This window comes from Sus scrofa, unplaced genomic scaffold, assembly GCF_000003025.6.
Source record: "Sus scrofa isolate TJ Tabasco breed Duroc unplaced genomic scaffold, Sscrofa11.1 Contig59, whole genome shotgun sequence".
NCBI lineage: Eukaryota > Metazoa > Chordata > Mammalia > Artiodactyla > Suidae > Sus > Sus scrofa.
In genome coordinates, this window is record NW_018085257.1 from 346563 (window position 1) to 363631 (window position 17069).

At 41.8% G+C, this 17069-nt stretch overlaps 1 pseudogene; it reads right to left on the reverse strand.

Annotated features, from left to right (window-relative positions):
* Nucleotides 1–5458: 5458 nt before the first annotated feature.
* On the reverse strand, nt 5459–6196 carry LOC102163643 (annotated as a pseudogene).
* Between the last annotated feature and the right edge of the window lie 10873 nt (nt 6197–17069).

The following is a 17069-nucleotide window of genomic DNA, read 5'->3' on the forward strand; positions in this document are numbered from 1 at the left end:
AACATTTAGTAAGCTTTCCTTAAGTGCTCATTTAACCATCCTTCAAATTCAAGTGACTAGAACAATTATTATTTCCACTTTGAAGAAATTGAGTCTCAGTGGCCTTTGATAAACTGCTCAATTATGCTCTCTTAGTAGGTAAAGAACACAGAGTCTTTTTTTCCAGAGTTTTATATTCAAGCCCCCTTCTCCTGAACAAGGCATAGAGCATGCCCTACAACACCTTCCAGAGGAGTGTGGAGATGTGCACATTTTAAGGGGCTTTGTGTTGCAATGAAAGACTGTGTCACTGTTGGGGAACTTGAAGAAGCCTTTCCACTGCCTGTGATATACACCACCATTGGGAGAATCTGTGCATATGAAACTGAGGACACGGGGAATGGAGGAACTCCAATTTCTCACCAGAGACTTGACCAGAAGCCGAAGGTACCACTGATAGCAGGGACACTATCTTCTGTGAATCTAGGTCCAACTAAGCCCCTGTGGACCCTAATAATCCTCCTTCCCAAAGGGGCAGCAGGAAGTTGGGCAATTGCCCAGTGGACTCCTTCTCTAGTCAGGGCTGGTGCTGGATTCCCTCCAGGGTCTTTATCAGATGGAGAAAAGATCTCCTTGCATATATTGTTCAAGCTGAGAACTGATATGAGAGTCTGTAAGGTCCTCAGGCCATCGAGATTTGCTCTTTTTCTTTGGATCCTGGGTCTTCTGGACTGTCAGGTCCTCAGGCCATTGAGATTTGCTCTTTTTATTGGATCCTGGGTCTTCTGGACTGGTCTTCATTCAGGTTACAGAATGAAGTAGAAGGTATTTGAACCCAGAGCCCAGGTATAGCTCAGAAGGAGCCCAGAAACCCCCATCATCATGCAGGACTGATAAGATAGTTATGTTCCTCAGGGCCAACAGTTAATGAGAAGCATAGCCGAGACCCAGGTCTTCTGAGTTTGAGCCCAAGGACACAATCTATTTCATCTATGTTTTCCTGGAAAAGTTTCTGGCAAACCTTCATGTTTACTGGTTAATGTGTGTTTTCATGTATCAATCTCTATTCAGAGTCTGAGTTCATACATCTGATATGTGCATTTTGTGTCCTTGGTGGTTTTATGTTTGTTGAGGTTATACAGGAGTTGTTTATTCATAGTTATGTGGATTATTTTATGTGTACCATCTTGTATCTTATTTAGGAATTTATTTTTGTGAATCTTTGAGTAACTTAGCCATGAGCTATGGTTACTGTCCTATAGATCACAGGTGGTGAGAAATTACAAATCAGTAATTTAAGTGTGCACATTAGTGTGTGTTTCACACACAAGTCTTAGGACATTTGCTTTAATGCCCATGAGCCCAAATAATCCTCCAACTATCTTTCAGCAGTGGCTGCATCACTGCATTGGTGAGTAGGTTAACACTCATTTACACCCCTGCATAAGTGCTGTGTACTAATGGATATGAGCTTCGTGTCTGCACTGTGTCAGACTGGGGCCCAATCCTCAGGCTGCTCCTTAAATGTTTTTGTGATCTTAGGAAGTGACTTCAATTATCTGAGGGTCACGGGTCCTCACAGGTGCAGAGGAAGTTACTCTTCCTAAATTACAGTTTTATTTTGAGGAATAAGTGAGAAAAGCATACAAATTATTCAGCATGAAGCCTGACACATAACTGGTACTCAGTATAAAGGAGGTATTTTTATTATCTTGCTCCAATCTCCATGTTTCCATAATGGAGGTTTCTCTTTCATTCTGGTCTGGGGAAGGGCATGTAGAAGTCTGAGAAAACAGGTCCATCCAAAGTTTCCTTCTCAATCTCCAAGGTCACAGTCTGACCTATCTTCCAGGGTTCATGGCCCAGCTGCCTCCTTCACAATGTCCTAGCTGAATCAAGGATATGTGTTACTTCCAGTCATCTTGTTCTCTTCCAGTTTCTCTGTGAGGACTAACACAGTGTATGTCAGGGAATAGCCGTGCCTCTATAAATAGTCATCATTATCTCCCTTGGTGGCCAAGAACTGAAATAACCAGTGACCCAAGCAAGATCCTGGTTCTGTTACTCTGTCCAAACTTGCATTGCTTGCTTCATGAGAGGCAGGTAAATTGAGAGACCATTTGTTGGCACAAGAATAGTGAATATATTTGGAAAGCCAGCAGATGGAGAAGATTGTGTCCCAAAGAACCATCTTCCCTGAGTTAGAATTCAGGCTTCTCTTCTCTTAAAGGGGGTAAGCACATGGGTGGTTTCTGAAAACTTCTTGGTGTTGGAATCTTTTCTTCTTATAGCTGTACATATAGGTCAGGTCACAATGCTCCTATAAACTTCCAAAGAGGCAAGTGTTATTCTTAGTTCTCCAAATTTTTATGTCCATATGAATGGGAAAGTGTCACACCTCTAAAGATCAAAGGCTTGCGAACAGATTCTTCTGTATAATTCAGGATAGAGGCAACATTCCTCACTTGTAGCAAAAGGAATAGATTACAAGGGTGAACATACAAAAAACAAGTCAACATGGAGTCAGGTCGGTTCCTAAATTTCAGTCTCTGAGAGGTACTGGCTGTCCTGATGCTATACTGAGTGAGAATGTCTGTCTTGAGTCCTTCTTCAGGGTTCTGTGGTTAGTAATCCTTACCTCTAACCTAACTTCTAAAGAATAGTAAACTGGAAACAACCATCAAAAAGCCAAGTCACTTGAGGTAAGTAATTTATCTCTTAGCCACACTTTCACATTATAAAATGAAGATTTAAGATTCACCTTGTGTACCAGCAGTACTAAAGTATAATTATTGCTTTGAGAGGTTAAAACATGTGAAAATACTTTGTATGATATATAAACAGGAGTCATAAATTTTTCTTAGAGGGAGTTAGGAACATTTTGGAGAAAGGTAGCAGACATAATGCAGCTTCTATAGATATTTTAACTACTGAGGATATATTTTCCATGCCGAGTGGTTAAAAGCACAGATCTTGGTCAAACAGACCTGTGTTGTGATTCCAGCTGATGCACTTAATTGTGTATATTTTTGCACATTTAAATAATGTATAATTTTGTTTTCTTCTTAACATATGCTTAAAATATGTGTAAGAATATTTATTAGCACTATTGTGAAGATATAATTTGAAAGTGCTTGTGAAACACAGTGCCTGGAACTACTGACATTGGCTTGGAAGCCTGGATTGGGCAACTTTATAACAGGGGATTTGAAGTGACTCAAAACATGTAGGATGCTGCTAAGACCCTGAAAGCCCATGACATAAATTTAGTAATTATTTTCTTATGTAAGGAGTTTGATATCTTTTTTTAAGAAGAAATGAATGACTGATTACTCTTATCTGGTGTCCTTTTCATATTTTTATTTTAGAACATTACAGAAGTTTAAAATTCTCTTGATGCAAAGATGTAAATATGAACAGAGAGATTTCTCAGTTCTTATTGACTCGTGTACTCAGTATGGGAGAAAGCTGTTGTGCAATAATTTTTTATTGAATGAAGAATAAATGTCCATTGGTTTCATTGGGAATAAAACTAGGTTAATGTGAGGGTTTGAAGTATTATTGAGGCCAGAATATGAAAGACTGATTAATTCACCAAGAATTAAGAGAAATAAAGAGCAATGTAGCCAAAATTGAGACTTTCCATAGTACAAACAAAATGATTATAATATTATGGTATGTTCATTGACATTTACCACTTTCACCAATTCCCAGCTGAGGCAAGAACAGCATGAGGAGGGAGAACCACACCTGAGTGTCTGAGTTCCTCCTCCAGGGCCTCCCCATCCATCTAGAACAGAAGGGCATGTTCTTTGCCCTATTCCTGGGCATGTTACCTGACCACAGTGCTGGGGAATATGCTCATCATCCTGCTTATCAGGCTGGACCCTCACATCCACACCCCCATGTACTTCTTGCTCAGCCACTTGGCCCTCACAAACATCTCCTTTTTCTCTTTCACTGTCTCAAAGATGCTGATGGACATGCACACTGAGTACAAATCCATCCCCTATGCTGCTTGCATAGCACAGATATATTTTTTCATGTTTTTACTGATCTAGACAATATCCTTCTCACCTCAATGGCCTATGACAGGTAGTCCATGATTTCCTTTTCTGTGGAAAGGTTAATTTGTGCTGTATATTAGATTCCACATATAAGCGATACCATATGGTATTTGTCTTTCTCCTTCTGAATTACTTCACTCAGTATGAGTCTCTAGTTCCATCCATGTTGCTGTAAATTGCATTATTTGTTTCCTTTTTATGGCTGATTAGTATTCCATTGTGTATGTATACCACATCTTCCTAATCCAATCATCGGTCAGTGGTCATTTGGGTTGTTCCATGTCTTGGATATTGTGAATAGTGTTTCAGTTAACATACGGGAGCATGTGTCTTTTTAAGGACAGTTTTGCCTCACACCAGTTAGAATGGCCATCATTACTAAGTCCACAAATAACAAATGCTGGAGGGGGTGTGTAGAAAAAAGAAACCTCCTGCAATGTTGGCGGGAATGTAAGCTGGTGCAACCACTATTGAGAACAGTGTGGAAGTACCTTAGGAAACTATACGTAGAACTACCATATGAATCAGCAATCCCGTTCTTGGGCCAATATCCTAAACCTATTCTAACTATAACCAAAATTTTGACTCTTCTCTAACTCCTACCAGAGCCCTGAACTAATCTACCCTTGATCAAATTCTAATCCAAATGTTACAATTTTCAGACTGAGTTTATGTGTGTTTTGTTGCTGCTTAGTATCATGAAAGGTGGAATATGTAGCCTAATAGGGATATTTGCCTCACCAAATTCTGTCCCACTCTTTGATATGAGAGGGTCTGAGGATCCTCTTTTGGGGTCCTTGACATTTACCACAGAGCAAAAATCTGCAGGCAATTGAGGCCACGAAGATCTTACCTAGTATATCTTGGAATCAGCCTCTTAGAAGTACAAGTAGCAGGAGTTCCCTTGCAGTGCAGTGGGTTAAGGATCTGGGGTTGTCTCTGTAAAGGTGGAGGTTGTACCCCTGTTGTGGGAACTTGTGTATGCAGTGGAGGTGCCAAAAATAAAAGAAAAAAAGGAAAAGAAAAGAAGAATAGTACAAATGGCAGGTAAACTGAGTATCGCACCTGGAAACAAGCAGGAACGTGTGTTTTTTGAACATTACTGACTCTAAGGTAGTTTAACAGCAAATTAATCTTGGTTATGTTGCTAGGTCTAGAATACTCCAGGTTCCTTCCACCTGTCTGTAAGCTTCCGTTTCTCCCCTTTGCAGCCACTCAACAATATAAGACACCCAGCCAGAGGACCATCCATCCTTTATCCATAATGACAGGGGCCAGGAAGGGCATCCTCATTTCTTCAGGATCAGTCCTAACCAACCTGCCTGGACCTCTGACCTGTGCACCTGCCACGGATAACAGCACCAGCTCTGGGACCTTCTGAGTGCCTCCTTGACCTCTATGTTGTTAAGGCTTCAGATGAGTAGGTGGAAGGTTGATATGGAAAGTGGGTAGAGCAGAGATGCCATCTTGTTGCTGTCCAGGGCATAGCTGGAGCTGGAATGCAGGTACATGAAAGTGAGTGTCCCGGACAGCATGGCCATAGCTGTGAGGTAGGAGCCACAGGTAGAGGCTGCTCACCAGAAGACATGGTCTGACCACATGCATATCACAGCACTGGCAATGAACCCATAGGACACTGATATCCAACACCTTGGCTATTTGGATGAAGCTGCAGATAGCAAAAAGCAGTAGTTCATTGAGACTGCTGTGATTGCAAGAGATGGCCAACAGTGGAGGATATCGCACAAGAAGATGTTCACCTCCTAGGAGGCACAGAAGCTCAGGAAGAAGGTGAAGGTAAAGTGGACCATGGCACTCACTGCCCCTCCCAGGCCTGATGCTCCCAGTGAGGCCAGACACAAATGTGGTAACATGTTGTGGTGTAGAGAAGGGGTTTTCAATTGCCACATAATGGTCATAGACCATGGCTGCCAACAGGCAACACTTGAAATCTGCCATCCCAACAAACACAAATATCTATAGGGCATAGGCTGTGTAGGGGATGGTGGAAAGTGGCAGCAGCAGGTCCACCAGCATCTTGGGGCCAATGGCTGAGAATAGCAGGTGTCCAGCAGGGAGAGGTTGGCCAGGAAGAAGTACATGGATTTGTGCAGGTGGGCATCCACGTAGATCAGCAGCATCCTGCCCATGTTTCCCAGGAGCTCACCACATAGAGGAGCAGGAAGACCAGGGAGAAGGTGTCTCACAGGTCCCAGAGATCTGTGACGCCCAGGAGGATGAATTTAGGGCACCCCTGGTCCAGTTGAAATTCTCTGGCCTCATTCAGCTGAACATAAACTGAGGAGAGACAAAGCAGAGGGAGTAAGGGAAAGGTCATGACCATCATGGGGGAGAAAGCACTTTGTACTGGTATCAGGACTTGGGTGTTTGTCCTACCTGAAAACAAAATTGTTGTGTGACCTTAGACAAGCCATATCGCCTCTCAGAACCTTTGTTTCTAATGCCGAGAAGTCGCTGCCATTTAAGCTTCATGAGGGAGGAAATCTTGCCTGTCTTAATTTCATATCACAGTCCTGAGAACATAGCCTGGCACATAGTAAATGCTCAATTGTTTTATTGCACTTTGCTTTATTTAATTTTGCTTTATCATGCTTTACAGATAGAGCATTTTTTTGCAAATTAAAAGTTTGTGGCACCATTTTTTCTTTTTTATATTTAATTTTAAGAAAGTTTTATTGAAGTATAGTTGATTTCTGCTACACAACAAAGGGATTCAGTTATACATATATACACATCCACTCCTTTTCAGATTCTTTTCCAATAGAGATTATCATGGAGTATTGAGTAGAGTTCCCTGTGCTATTTAGGTCCCCTTCAGTGTGGCACCATTGTTCCCAAAGCATTTGCTTTCTTTGAGTCTCTGTGTCCTCTTTTGGTAATTCTCACACTACTTCACACTTTTTCATTGTTATTATCTTTGTTATTGGTGATCTCTGATGAACCACCTTCATTGATTCCCAAAAGGCTTAGATGATGGTTAGCATTTTTTTTTTTTTTAGCAATGAAGAATTTTATTTATTTATTTATTTTATCTTTTTGCTTTTTAGAGCCACATCCATGGCATATGGAGTTTCTCAGGATAGGGGTCAAACTGCAGCTACAGTTGCTGGCCTACGCCACAGCCATATCAGATCTGAGCTGTGCCTGTGACCTATACCACAGCTCATGGCAACTCTGGATCCTTAACCCACTGATCAAGGCCATGGATCAAACCTGCAACCTTATGGTCCTAGTTGGATTTGTTTCTGCTGTGCCATGACGGGAACTCCAGCCATGAAGTACTTTAAAGTTAAGGCACATACATTGCTTTTTTTAGGAATGATATTCGTGCACACTTAAGAGACTGCAGGATAGCATAAAGGTAATTTTAAATGACTGGGAAGTCAAAACATTGGTATGAGTTACTGTGTTGCTATATTTCATTTGTCTGGAACTAAACCCACAACTGACTGAATTTGTTAAATGAATGAATGACGAGTAGAGTAGTAGTTAGTGTCTAGCCTAGGATTGAAAACCTCATGATTCTTTTTTTTTTTTAACTTTTTGCAGCACACCTGTGCATACAGAAGTTTCCTGGCTAGAAAGTTAATCTAAGCTGCAGCTGGTGCCTATGCCACAGCCGTGGCAACACCAGGTCCAAGCTGCATCTGTGATCTTTGCCTCAACTGTGGCAAAGCTGGATCCTTAACACAAAGAGCAAGGAGAGGGATCAAACCTGCATCTTCATGGAGACTATGTTGGGTCTTTAAATTTGCTGAGCCACAAGGGAACTCCCAAACCTCATGATTCTATGTGCCTTCTCCTCTCCAGTTTTCCAAGGAGGAAAAGAGGCAATGAAATGTTCAGAGTCTCCTGATAGAAAAAGTAACTAGCTAGGAGACTTGAATTTCGTTGGGAAGACACCTCCCATTGGAGTAAGAGCTGGGAAGGGATAGTGCAGCAGTGGCTGGCATCTGGGGGATATGACCAGGAGGGGAAAGAATAGATTTGAAAGTATTCCAGGACTGGAATCTTCTCTCCAAGCTTCAATTTTCTCATGTGTTTAATGAGGGAAAAAAATCTGCAAGGATTCGATGAGATAATGCATGTAAAGCATCTCACACAAAGTCTGGCACACAGCAGGCTTTTCATGAAGGGTAAGTTAATTGAAATGAATTGAGCTATATGTCTTGCCTTGATCCTTGAAGGAAGCTACTTGATGGCAACCAGAGGTACTGTAGTTTCCAGAAAATATACTGTTGCTTCATACTCCTGTGCTTTTTCACTTGTTGCTTTTGCCTAGAACCCATTTCCTCTTTTTGTGTTTTACAAAAAAATATTTTGGATGTAAAGCCTTCCTGCAAATGAATCAGAGGAAAGTAATCTTCTCCCTTCACTGTGCTGGCTGCACTGGAACTTATGTCTATCACAGTGTTTCCTCATTCTGTTGCACATATTACTTATGTGACTGTCCTGTGGGCTTTGAGCTCTTTGGTTCAATATTCATTCAACAAATGTTTATTGAGATCTTCTCTGTGCTAGGTATGGCCTTGTGATTTATTTTGTCCCTCTAGTGTCTGGTATGTAATCAGTGCTCAGTAAGTATTAATTGAATATATGAAAGTGAAAAGAATGTGGACACTAATAGCATTCAGACTTGGCTTTAAGTCTGGGTTCCAACACTTTCTGGAGTGTGACTTAGGGCAGGTCACTTCACCTTCCACAGGCTCTTTTCTTATTGTAAAGTGGGAGATGTAATATCTCTGGTGGAGGAAAGCAATGTGCAGCACCTGTAGCAGAGTAAATGCTCTTTCTCCTTCCCTTAAGTGTAAATTAGGAGTCCCTTGGTGGCTCAAAGTGTTAAGAACCTGGTGTTGTCACTGCTTTGGCTCAGGTCACTGCTGTGGCACAGGTTGGATCCCTGGCCTGGGAACTTCCATATGATGTGATTTTGGACAAAAAAACAGACTAGTTTAAGTGTTTGGGACCTTACCTGTGGCTGGTGAGAATGATGAATCTTCCTCCAGAGCAGTTTGGATAAAAAAAATTGATTATATCGAGCTCCCATCATGGCTTAGAGGTAACAAATCCAACTAGTATCCATGAGGACTCATGTTTGATCCCTGGCATCCCTCACTGGGTTAAGGATCTGGTCTTGCCTTGAGCTGTGTGTAAGGCACAGACACAGCTTGGATCCCATGTTGCTTTGGCTGTGGTGTAGAGTGGCTACTGTATTTCTGATTCAACACCTAACCTGGGAACTTCCATATGCTATGGGTACAGCCCTAAAAATAGACCAAAAATTGATTATATCACATGTTAGTGAAGTTGTAATGGTAGAATGTAAACTGAGAAATTTGAAGGACAGTTTAGCAATGAACTGCCCACAACCGTACATACCCTATGTCTTAGGCTGCTTGGGCTTCTGTCAGAATGTACCACAGACTGGGTGGATTAAGCAACAGATATTTATTTCTTGTAGTTCTGGAGGCTTGGAAACCAAGATCAGGGTTTCAGTATGGTTGGAGTCTGATTAGGACCCAATTTCAGCCTTTCTGATGGCTGCCTTCTGACTTTATCTCATATGAGGAGAGAGACAGAGAGCAGGCTGTCTAAACTCTTCTTCCATGAATTCCATCATGAGGCCCCCACTCTTCTGATCATATCTAAACCTAATTACCTCCCAAAGCCCCACTTCCAGATACCATCACATTGGGGGTTAGGGCTTCAACATATGAATTTGGGGGGTGGTGACATATTAAGTACATAATAGCTTTTAACTCCACTTCTTGGTGTTTTGAAAAGTCTCCCACATGTACACAACTGGAGATGTGCACAAGGTTGCCTGCAGTCTTGGACTGTTTGTAATGGCCAAACACTAGCCAAACCTAAATGTTTGTCTATAGGCTTATGGGAGTTAAATGTGGATTCAATGTCTATGTATCAATGTGGAGAAATCTCATAAACACATTGAGATAAAAACCTAATTTGTGGAAAAATATATACATTGAGGAAAAAGCACAAAATATATATGGTTTTCTTTGTACATCAAATGTACTGCTGGTTGCACCAACCAGAGATGGGGTCCTAGTTTAAAGGGCCTCAGGACATCTCAAAGGATTTCATCAGCTTTGCCTCATCTCCATATTCATAGCCAATGCTTCTTCTCTGTTTTTCCTTTTTTGGCCCCATCTGTGGAATGCAGAAGTTCCCTGTCCAGGAGAACCAGGCACAGTAGTAACTTGAGACAAAGCAGTGGCAGCACTGAATCCTTAACTTCTAGGCTACCAGAAACTGCCTTCTTATCTTTTAAGACTCAGTGCAGAAATCATCATGTTTTCCAAGGAGACTTTATCTGAACATCCAGCCACCCAACCTCTCATTCTGAAGCCTCACTCACTGGGTTCTCTCTATTATAACCCTGCTTCATCATTTCAGAATACCTAAGTGATGTTCCCCCACCTAACTGAACATTTGGGACCATGCACAATTCATTCCTCTACTCTTCATATACAGAATTTTAGAAAAAAAGAATTTTAGGTGTCTTCTTCTCCTCCTTGGTGGGGATCATTGCTAGAGTCAGACAGTGTCTGGGGGTAGAAAGCTGTGGACCTCCAGATCCACTGAACCACATGTTTTCCACAAATAAAATCAGCTTGCCAGCTGAAGTTCTGCATCCAGAACCCAGCTGGAAGCAAAGCCCTTGTGTGTTTCCATCTGTTCACATGGAGCAAACACTACTTACCATGACAAAGTAAGGGGCATTTGTAAAATGGGGACTATTATACTTCAAGGCTTTGAAATTGCTTTGAATTTTGGGGTGCAAGGATCCCAAAACATTAGTTAAGCAGTTACTATGGAGTGTGTGTATGTTCAGAAAACACAGAGTGAATTCTTTATTAATTTCTCTCTGTTGCCTTACTGCCCATGGGGAGTAATCCTGACATTCAGGGTCATTCATTTTATTCCTTGCAGGAAAGAGATGGAATTCCATAGAAAGAAGGAGATAAGACACACAGCTATGAAGGTATAGAGTTGGGGCTTGAACTCAGATCTGGCACCAAATCCAATTTTCTTTGTCTCTAGGCAGAGACCCTAATGAGATCTCCTTAAAGATTGCCAAGTTAGCATTGCCACTGTCCTGCCTCAGTCCTTCATTTTTGGTGAAGCTGACTGGGCCAGATCAGGGGTTTCCAGTCTATTCTATGGACCTCTGTCACTGGAGTTACTGGTGGAGTTTTGTGAAAAGCTGTATGGCTCTACACAGTGGTCAAAAACTCTGATTCAATTCATCTAGAGAAAGGCTCAGAAAACTGTACTTGTAAGAAAATATTCCAGGTGATTCTGATATGTAGCTTGATTTGGGACCCCGGAGTGTCAGAGCTTCTCAATCTTTAATGCACCTAGGGAGCTTGTTAAATGCAGATTCTGCCTCAGAAGGTGGCGAGGGACCTAAGATTCTGCATTTCTAACAAACACCTAGGAGACACTGATGCTGCTGGTTTGAATATCACTCTTGGGGTATTCAGAGCATAGGTTGTATTGGACAGTATTCCATGTTCTGACATATTTATTTCCCCTTTTTTTTTTAACATTTTAAGGTTTCACCTGCAGTATATTGAAGTTCCCAGGCTAGGGGTTGAATCAGAGCTGTAGCTGCTGGCCTGTACCATAGCCACAGTAACACCAGTCTGAGCTGCATCTGTGACCTATGCTTCAGGTCATGGCAATGCCGGATCCTTAACCACTGTGTGAGGCCAGGGATCAAACCCACATCCTCATGAACTCTGTGGTGGGTTCTTAACCTACCAAGATGTCTCCTGCCTCTGACATCTTAAGATTCTAGCAAGCTGGATGGTTCTCAGCCTCCTCCTGCTAGCTCCTTTCTCTCTGCTTATGACTTTGTTTTGACTCCTCTTCTCTTCCCAGGCCCCACTATACTCATGAACACTTTTCAGTGTGGTGAGGCTGGACTTCTGGTATTTATCAGGGTATGCCTCCCAATTTCCTAAGGAGCCTCTGTTCTTAGCTCTTTCACCCTCAGCACACAGACATTGGATATGTCTCAGGCTGCTGTCACTGTGATGGTGCAGGGTTAGGGCATTGGTAGGACATTCCTAGAAGCTGGAGGTGGGTGAAGCGTTCTTCCCACAGAGCAGCTTCAGTCCAGCCATGGGGTGATGATGGCAGGGGGAGGTGGCAGGGACATGCTCCACCCCAGATGTAGGAATTGGGGGACTTGCATTCTCCTTGCACCTTGAGGGGAAGGTCTCTATTTGCCTTCTGACCCTCCTCCCCCCTCTGCTGTCTTAAACTCCATGGGTACTCCCTCTCCACAGCCTTTGGTGACTCCATGACAGCTCTTGGCAGGGGAATGCCCAGGATGATGCATACTTTGTAGCCTGTGGAGGTTGGAAAATTGTGTCTGGGTCCCCAGGCTCTGTGTGGGGAAAACAGTTATGCAGCTTGTTTAGAGGCTCCCCTTGGCTCCTTTCCCCCATCCATTCTCCCTGCCCCCACCCCAGACTCCAATCCATTTTGGGACTCCGTGTTTTTCTTGTGCTTTATGACCATTTACACAACACAAATTCTTCCTAACACTTTACATTTTTCTTTTGCCTGGAACACCTAGCTGCTTTCTTTTTTTTTTTTTTTTTTTTATCTTTTTACACCCACACCTGTGGCATATGTGGCATATGGAAGTTCCTAGGTCAGGGCTCTTATCTGAGCTCTAGCTGACAGCCTACACCACAGCCACAGCAATGCCAGATCCTTAAGCCACTGTGCAAGGCCAGGAATTGAGCCTGAATCCTTATCAATACTAGTTGTGTTCATAACCTGCTGAGCTACAATGGGAACTCTGATGTTGTGTTCATTTCTGTTGCACATCAATGTGATTCAGTTTTACATATATACACTTTTTTTCATAAGTTTATCACAGGATATTGAACATACTCATTTTTTCATAAGTTTATCACAGGATATTGAACATGCTCTATTTTATTTGTAATTGTTTGCATCTGCTGATCCCAAACTCCAATCCATCTCTCCTCCACCCACTCCTCCTTGGCAACCAAAAGTCTGTTCTCTATGTCTGTGAGTCTGTTTCTCTTTTGTAGACAGTTCATTTATGTCGTATTTTAGGTTCCACATATAAGTGATATCATGTGGTTTTGTCTTTCTCTTTAAGACCACTATTGATACATTTGATATTACATGTACTGATCCAGAATTCTGGCCTAGAGCACACATAATCAATAACATTAGGCATGAGTATTCTTTTTATGTCAATCACTGTATACAGACAACCCATCAAACTGTAGACCTGGGAGTTCCTTGGTGGTTCCTGGGTTAACCAACTGGCTTTGTCAGTGCTGTGGCATTTTCCTGGCCTGCAGCCCTAAAAAAAATTAAAAATAAAAAATAAAAGATGGCCCAGACAACATTATCACTGCCTTGCAAGGAGGTGCTTGTGCCGTTATCTGGAGGGTTGTGTGTTCATACTGATGAGTCTATGAATGTATCATTTTATTAAATACATGAGGGAACAAGTGATATCCTGAGTCCCCAGCCTAGGGGACTTTATAAGTGATTCAGACCATGGGCTTGTGGTGGAAAATGTGTTACTTATTTGGAAATCATTATCCTAAACTGTGGTTTTTCATGCAAGACCTACACTGTTACTGTGATACCTGCCTCCAAATGCAGCAGATAGCCACCAAATGAGCCACCTCTGAGCCAGTGACACCCTTGCTGGCCATTCAGGCACATTGCAGAAGAGGAGACAAGTGAGATCATTGGAGCTGGTCACCAGAGTGTTGCTGTCACCAAGCCAAATTTTGGTCTGTTCACCTGTGGGAAGTAATGCCTCTCTTGACACTGGGTTGCCATGAAGGAAAGGGCAGCATTTGTTTCAGGGCACCAAGGTGGCTAATTCTCAAAAAACCCAGTGTCTGGGGAGTTCCCATCATGGCTCAGTGGAAATGAATCTAACTAGTAACCACAAGGACTCAGGTTCACTCCCTGGCCTTGCTCAGTTGTTAAAGGATCCAGTGTTGATGTGAACTGTGCTGTAGGTCACAGATGCAGCTTGGATCATGCATTTCAGTGGCTCTGGCATAGGCCAGAGTCTACAGCTCCCATTTGACCCCATATGACACAGGTGTGGCCCTAAAAGCAAAACAATACATGATGGCTTTTAGGGAAATGCTTTTAAAGACAGAGGGAGGGAGAGGTTGCAGGTTCAGGGCCAGCTGGCAGTCATTCCTCAGACTGATTGTGGTGAGGTAATCAGGAGTCAACATCATCAGGCTTTGGGTTCCAACTGGTCCACGTGCTTGTGGTTAGCCAGCAGTTAACTTTTCCCATCTGGTAGGGGTTTCAGTGTCTGCCAAACAGCTCAAGGGATAGCTCAGAATATTCCCTTTAGCCCTTGAGGAGGTTCTAAAAGTCCTTGGCTTGTTTCGTGGCTAAATGATACTTTTATTTTTATTTTTTTGTCTGCTTGATTGTTTCCCTTTCTTTATGTATTTCTCTCACGTATCTGATTAAATGTATTCTTTGGAACTCAGGGAAGGCCTAGGAGGATAACCTTTGTCTACAAACCAGCAGCAGGCTGAGGACATGGGGTGGAGTCCTGGAGGGGAGCCTTTCCAGGATGACCCCTGGGGTCCTGTTCAGTTACACCTGGAGAGGTCATGGAGAGGACAGAGATGAGGTGACTGCTGATTGATCTGCAAGTTGGACTTGGCTGATTGGAGGCGCATTGACCCCACCTGTGTCCTTGAAATGTTCACTCTGCCCTCGATTCCCAGGCTGGAGCCATTTTCGAGGACGCAGCCTTGAAGCAACAGTGTGTTGCTGAGACTATCTGGATAACATGTGAGTCTGAACCCACTGAAGGCCTCTGTAAAAGCTTTCAAGATCCTGCCAGTGGGGGTGGAGAGCTGATTTTGGCTACCAAGACAAGCCTTGTAAGTTCCCTCGCTTATTAAAACTGACTCCTACCATTCTGGGGCAGTGGGGCTGGCTCTTTTTGCAGGGGCCAGTTTGTGAACAAACAGGTGGGTTTTGTACCCTCTTCCTTCATGGAAACTGAATTATGCCTTATGTGAATGGAGGGGCTTGTGTGAGGGTGTCTTTCCTATCCTCTTGACCTTTCAAAAGCATCTTCCCTAATATATTTTTCCCCTAATTAGGTTTTTGCTTTTGTTTATTGTGGTCCTGAACTGATACTACAGTTAACAGAAAATTTTCAGCATTGTGTGCTTTATTAAGTGGTTTCCACTCTTTGGTTTTATGAATAGTGCTGCTATGACCATTCATGTACAGGCTTTTACGTGGATGTAGGTTTTCTTAGTTACATGCCTAGGAATGGAGTTGCTGGGTGCTATGGTAACTCTATTTTTGAACTTTTTGAAAAACTGCCCACGTTTTCCCAATTGACTGCATTATTTTAAGCTCTTATTACCAATATAGAAGGTTTCACCTTCCACCCATTCCTTGCTAACATTTCAATACTTTCCATATTTTTTTTTTAATTTAACCATCCTAGTGGAAGTGAAGTGGTGTCTCAATGTGATTTTGATTTGTATTTCCTGATGATTAATAATGTTAAGTAATTTTCATGTGCTAATTGTCCATTTGTTTTTTTTTTAATTTTCATCTTTATTGTTATTTCAGCAATGCATTTGTTTTTTTTCTACTATACATCATGGTGACCCAGTTACACATACATGTACACATTCTACTTTCCCTCATTATCATGCTCCATTGTAAGTGACTACACATAGTTCTCAGTGATACACAGCAGGATCTCATTGCTAATCCATTCCAGAAGCAAGAGTTTGCATCTATTAACCCCAAGCTCCCAATCCATTATCTCTCCCCCTCAACCTTGGAAACAACGAGTCTATTCTCCAAGTCCGTGATTTTCTTTTCCATGGAAAGGTTCATTGAAACATGTCTATTTAAATCCTTTGTGCATTTTAAAATTGGGTTATTAGTCTTTTTGTTGAAGTGTAAGTATTCTTCACATATTCTTATACAAATATCTTATCAACTATGTTATTTGCATATATTTTCTACCTTTCAGTTGGTTGTCTGTTCACTCTCCTGATGGTATCTTTTGAAGTACAAAAGTGGGTGATTTTGATGAATTCCTATTGATCCATTCTTTCTATTACCGCTTGTGCAGACAAGCAGTTTGGTGTCATACCTATGAAACCATTGCCTAATCTATGGCCACAAGAGTCTCACTCCCATTCTTTTCTCCAAGTGTCTTGTAGTTTAAGCTCTTTCATTGAGTCCTATCATCCTTTTGAGTTAATTTTTGTGTGAAGTGGGAGGTGAAAGTCTAGCTTCATTCTTTTGCTTCTGACTATTCAGTTGTCTGAGCATGGTTTGTTGAAAGCACTATTCTTTCCCCCTTGAATTTCCCTGGAAGCCTTCTTGAAAATAATTTGTCCATAAATGTGAAGGTTTATTTGTAGACTCTCGATTTTATTCCTTAGGATTATGCTAGTATGGCATTGTCATTTAATTGAAGTAGAGTTTATGTATGACAAATATATAACTTGCAGGTGTACACTATAGTGGTTAATAATTTTTTAAATGTTATACTTTTTTATAGTTATTATAAAATCTTGGCTATATTCCCCATGCTGTTCAATATATCCATGTGGCTTATTATTTTATTTTTTTAGCTGCATATATTTGTTTATTTATTTTTTTATCTTTTCTTTTTATATATATTTTTTCTACTGTATAGCATGGTGACCCAGTTACACATACATGTACACATTATTTTTTTCACATTACATGTTCCATCATCATCGACTAGAGTTCCCAGCGCTACACAGCAGGATCCCATTGCTAATCCATCCTGAAGGCAACATTCTGCATCTATTTACCCCAATTCCTAGTCCCACCCACTCCTGCCAACTCCCTCCCCCTCCCCCTTGACAACCACAAGTCTATCCTCCAAGTCCATGAATTTCTTTTCTGTGGAAAGCTTCCTCTGTG